The following is a 6,216-nucleotide window of genomic DNA, read 5'->3' as shown; positions in this document are numbered from 1 at the left end:
AGTTTCAAAGATGTTGTGATATAGGTTTTCTTGTTGGTTACTCATTGAAGTCCAAAGCATATAGAGTATTTAATCATGCCACCGGCTTGGTTGAAGAAACATATGATGTGGAATTTGATGAATCTAACGGCACCCAAGGAGCACATGAGAATCTTGATGATGTAGGTGATGAACCATTGAGGGAGGCCATGAAGAATATTCTGGTGGGAGACATCAAGCCAAAAGATGATGAAGATGATGTACAAGTCATTAACCAACCTTCTTCATCAAGTGTGCCACAAGATGGTGAAAAAGATGGGAGAATAGAAAATGAAGATACTCATATCTCCCATGAGCAAATGGTGGTACAAGCATAAGATGTTGATGCTCCACAACCTTCTCCTCAAGTGGTTAATAGAAGAAATACATCTCTCCTACAAGATCATCCACAAGATCTCATCATAGGGAGTCCATCAAAGGGTGTAACGACTCGATCTCAAAAACTTACTTCATTTATTGCTCATCACTCTTTTATCTCTTGCTATGAGCCTACCAAGGTAGAAGAAGCTCTTAAAGATCCGAATTGGATCAATGCCATGCATGAAGAGTTGAACAACTTCACTCGCAATGAAGTTTGGACTCTTGAAGAGCGACCAAAAGGTGCAAGAGTCATTAGAACAAAGTGGGTGTTCCGTAACAAGCAAGATGATCAAGGTGTTGTTGTGAGGAACAAGGCAAGACTAGTTGCAAAGGGGTTCTCTCAAGTTGAAGGTTTGGATTTTAGAGAGACCTTTGCACTAGTTGCAAGATTAGAAGCCATCCGTATCCTTCTTGCATATGCATCACATCATGAAATGAAACTATATCAAATGGATGTGAAAAGTGCATTTTTAAATGGCTTTATTAATGAACTAGTCTATGTTGATCAACCTCCTAGGTTTGAAGACCTTAGATATCCTAATCATATTTATAGGTTGTCCAAGGCACTATATGGGCTTAAGCAAGCCCCAAGAGCTTGGTATGAGCGCCTTCGGGACTTTCTCATTGAGAAGGGCTTCACCATTGGGAAGGTCGACACCATACTATTCACCAAGAAGCTTGATAGGCATATCTTCATTTGTCAAGTATATGTTGATTATATCATCTTTGGATCATCAAATGAAGACTCATGCAAAGAATTTGGTGAATTGATGTCAAAGGAGTTCGAGATATCAATGATTGGTGAGCTTACATTCTTTCTTGGTTTTCAAGTCAAGCAAATGAAAGAAGGCATCTTCATCTCTCAAGAGAAATACACAAAAGATCTTCTCAAGAGATTCAAGATGGATGAATGTAAGCCAATCAAGACACCAATTCCTACCAATGGACATCTCGACCTAAATGAGGGAGGTAACCCGATTGATCAAACTCTCTACCGTTCAATGATTGATAGTTTGTTATATTTGACCGCATCTAGGCCTGACATCATGTTTAGTGTGTGTATGTGTGCTAGATTTTAAGCTAGTCCTAAGGAAACACATTTAATTGCCGTAAAAAGAATCCTTAGGTATCTTAAGCACACACCAAGCATTGGCCTTTAGTATCCCAAAGGAGCTTTATTTGAATTAATTGGCTATTCCGATTCAGATCACGCTAGATACAAAGTTGATAGAAAAAGCACATCCGGAGGGTGTCATTTGCTTGGTAGATCACTTGTATCTTGGTCCTCCAAGAAACAAAATAGTGTGGCTTTATCCACCACCGAAGCGGAATACATTGCCGCGGGTGCTTATTGTGCACAAATTTTATACATGAAACAAACTTTGCTAGACTATGGTGTAGTTCTAGAAAAAGTACCTCTTTTGTGCGACAATGAAAGTGCGGTAAAACTTGTAAATAATCCGGTTCAACACTCTCGCACCAAGCACATAGATATCCGCCATCACTTTCTAAGAGATCATGTTGCTAAAAATGATATATCACTAGAAGGTGTAAGAACCAAAGATCAATTAGCGGATATCTTCACTAAACCGCTAGATGAGGCTACATTTTGTAGATTGCGGAATGAGATCAATGTACTTGACTTTAGCAACTTCACAAAAAATTGAGCTTGTGTTGTCCATTGCATTCATTGTAATATACAACATGTTTAATTTTTGGCAATGCATATAGGGCTTATCTAACATGGTTAAGATAACCGCCAAAAAGCGTGTGAAGAAGCTTAACCTTGGATCAAACTTGACAAGCAACTAGATTTACTTACAAGTACTGCATATGCATGAATGTTGTTTTTATCATTTTGTTCCATTTGCCCTCTTGTTGCCTATTTTCTTAAAAAGAATTATAGCCTAAGGCAAAATATTATGAAAAATATGAGGGTTTGAGAGAGGTCACTCACATCAGTCTCAATTGGTGTTTATTTGGATCTTATTCAAGTTGGGACTTGATTAGGAATAGGCAGCGCGAAGGAACTTTGAAGATTTGCTGGAAAAGGTGTACCGGACACTGCTGTCCAGCGTCCGGTCAGTTCACAGGAGGTGAACTGCTGCTGAAGGAGTGACCGGACGCTGCGTTTGTGCGTCCAGTTAGGAAGGGATCCAGCGTCTGGTCGTTTGGAGAAGGAATAGGCTGTACTAACCGGCGTCCGGTCATGGACCACCGGACACGTCCGGTCCTGACTCTAGAGGAATTGGACCTCTCTGGAATCGACTGGATGCTGGGTGGTAGCGTCCAGTCGCTACCACCAAAGCGTCTGGTCAGTGGTTTTCGCGCGATATCGGGACTCTTTCTCTGTTTCCTTATCTGTTGCGTTTGGGGGACCTATTTATTCAATCGACCGTACCCCTCCTGGCCTATTCCGCCTCTAGCCCATCCCATGCCCTAACCGCCGACGCCGCCGCAGCTCACTGAGCCACCGTAGCCGAGCACCTTGCACCAGCCACGCACGCCACCGTGCCTCCCTTGCCTACGTTCGCCCCTGCCTCGCTCGCCACCGCGCCGCCGCTGAGAAGCCCGCTGCCGAGCCTCGCCGCGTGCCCAAGCCACCGCGCGCCTCTCACGAGTCAGCGACGCTGGAGTCAAGCCTGTGGGTCCAGCGCCTCCAGTCATCCTGCTGCTCAAGCTAGCGCCGTTCAAGCCCTAACCCTACCTCCTCGATTGGTAAGGCCCTTTTTTTGCCGATTCATCAGATTACCCATCGTTTGCGCAGCAACCCTAACTTCGTCGTTGTCACTGATCCACGGCCAATTCTTCATAGAGCTTCAAAAACCCTAACCCTAGTCGGTTCCGAGGTTCCCTCGCGTGACGTCTTTCCTTTTCTAGATCGTTGATCGTCAGGTACCTTGCCTATCGTCTCAATTTTGCACCTACATTGCTTGCTTCCTAGGTCTTTCGCATCTATTAGATATATTGTATTTATTCGTATATCCATCTATTCTATCATGCAGCGAGTCGGTGCTGTTGAGGTTCTTGTGGCAATTGGTAGTCAACTCAGAGCCAAGCTCGTGAGTAAGGATCAAGGCCAAGCCTCGGGAGTGTCAGTTTGACAGTTGATCTTCATCAGCGGCAGTTCATCCTCTTGTCAGATCAGATGGCTCGCACCAAGAATGTTGGTGGTGGTCCGGGTGATGATGATCGGAGGCCCCCGCCTTGCCAGCCTGCAGGACCGAAAGGCAAAGCAACAAAGCAGGTGACATCCAAGAAGCGCAAGTACCCTGACACAGAGACAACGAGAGTAGCTACAGTCGCTGAGGCCACAGAGCGTGCTGAGAGAGGCGGTGCCTGCAGTGGAGTTGTCATAGCAGATCAGTTGGCACCAGATGCGCAGGGCAGACTGAGGGAGATCGAGCGACTTCATGGTAGTCCACCTAGGACTGTCATGATGGCAGGACGTCGTCTAGCCATTGAGGAGCCTCAGCGTCAGGGGGAGTCTCAGCAGGAGTCATAGTAGCAGCCCCCACCAGTAGAGCCTCAGCCAACTCAGGACACTCAGGAGGGCCAGCAGGCCAAGGAGACCGAGCCGGCACCCTAGCTTCGCCGCTCTGGTCGTACCAGTGCTACTATTCTAGCGAGGCCAGCTACATAGCATAGGGGTTCACGCCCTTCGCCCAGACCACAGGGTCCGCCTCTAGTAGTACACCTTGACTTGAGGGCCGCCATAGCCAGACATGTTCGCCAGTTGAGGTTTGTTGAGTTCGATGTGTGGTTCCCTCCAAGGAGGGATGAGAGAGCAGCTGAGGGTTTCTACACACCGCTCTAGGAGGACTTCTACAACGCATATATGAACAGTGGGGCAGTGTTCAGATCTTAGAGAGTCTGTAGTTTGGAGTCTATTGTGGCAGCTACCGGAGAGCACATCCGTCCCTACTTGTCATATTTGTCGGGGCTTGCAGATCTGATTGGCCGGACAGGAGTATTTGTACCATCTTGGGTCCAGTAGTTTTATGCTTCACTCTATGTTGATCCGCATCACAACTTCATTCACTTTGCATTCAACGGCAGAGATTACAGGGTGATGAGTTTTAGGGCCTAGGAGATACTGAGACTACAGGATCAGCCTGTCAAGTTGCATGAGGTATGCTATGGACAGCAGGAGCCTCCCAGGCGTCCTCATGGAGGGATGGTGCCCCCTACAGATCTGGTGTGACATTGCTTCAAGGAGCCCTTTGGTGAGGGGTCGAGCAGGAACCCCAGTGACCTGACTCCTATAGCTCGTGTGCTAGAGGCCATTATTAGGAGGACACTACTTCCTAGGTTGGGATACAGGGAGGGTCTGACTCGCTTATAGCTCTAGCTCCTCAACGCCCTGATGCAGCAGACCGTGTTCGACATTTGGGACCTCCTTCTATCAGAGATGGAGGATACTATTGCTGAGGGCTTCAAGGGTCGTAGACAGCTTCCTTATGCACATTGGATCACATTCTTGATGCTCAAGTCTATGCAGGTCAAGACCCCTGAGATGGTTGCAGAGTACAGGGCTGCCACCACAGAGTTTCCTACATATAACATGGCACAGAGGATTAGGTACAGCACTCCACAGGCACCCGCTCAGCCTAGTCGTCGTTCAGATGTTCTAGAGTCAGCAGCTCAGCAGGACGAGATCATTAGAGGCATAGCTGCTATAGAGGAGGAGCAACTTGAGGCACAACAGGGGATGACCGAGTCCAGTGATAGTTCAGATGATGACTATCAGCCGATTCCTCAGATGCCTCCACGTAGACATGATGTAGAGGCCGGTAGTTCCAGCTCAGTACCACCCGCATCGCAGACAGACCCCGCATTGATTGCCATTCTTGAGCGGATGCAGCGGGAGTAGGCATGACAGGCTTAGGAGATAGCTGCCACCTTCGCACAGTTCTAGACTCATCAGGACGAGTTTTAGAGACAGCAACAGCAAATGCATCAGCAGTAGTTACTCATGCAGCAGCAGCTTATGGGATTTATGCAGCATGTAGTGATAGCACTTGGGGCCCCACAGCCACAGCCTTCGCCCCAGCTTGCTCAGCCTGCCACCACTTCGACGACTCTAGCTATACAGCCTAGTGGGCTTCAGAGTTAGGGATAGCCTCCAGCTCCATTTGCTTCACCTACAGTTCAGGTGTCTCAGTGGTTGTCCTCACCAGTGGTTGCCCCGTAGTTCACTCCATATCACATAGGCTTCTCACCGGAGCAGTCACCCTCGCTTTTGTGCCTGACATGTCAGTCTCTAGGAGTCTTGGAGCATCCTTCAGCGAGTTGACTGGCATGCCTACACTGCCTCATATGCATACCGCCGGTCCTTCTACAGCAGCCCCAGTCACAGTGACTACTTAGAGGCTCCCCTTGTCTGTCGCCTCGTCAGATCCTACGACAGATGTACTAGCAGCTTCACAGGCAGCACCTACCCCAGCTCAGACCCAGACCGCTTCAGCGACACTTCCTGCTATAGAGGGTCAGTCTGTTCAGAGTTCAGAGTCAGATGATGATGGCGCTCAGTTCCAGCTTGCTCCATGTACTTCAGCGCCCAACTCATCCACTGCAGCCCCGTCGACCGACTTTTAGGTTTTGGTGTTTGACGCCAAAGGGGGAGAGGGTTCGAGTATGTAGACTCAGGGGGAGCGAGTTTTAGGGGGAGCTAGTTATCTAGTATTAGCTTATTATATACATTTGGAGTTTTATTTGTGTGATACACTATTACTTATGCATTCGTGTGTTTACTTTCATGTATACTATTATATATATGTGATAGTGTTATCTATGTGAGTGTGATATATGACATGT

Source organism: Miscanthus floridulus, chromosome 1 (genome assembly GCF_019320115.1).
Source record: "Miscanthus floridulus cultivar M001 chromosome 1, ASM1932011v1, whole genome shotgun sequence".
Taxonomy (NCBI): Eukaryota; Viridiplantae; Streptophyta; class Magnoliopsida; order Poales; family Poaceae; genus Miscanthus; species Miscanthus floridulus.
The sequence above is the reverse complement of the archived record's forward strand: the minus strand, read 5'-3'. Positions refer to the sequence as shown.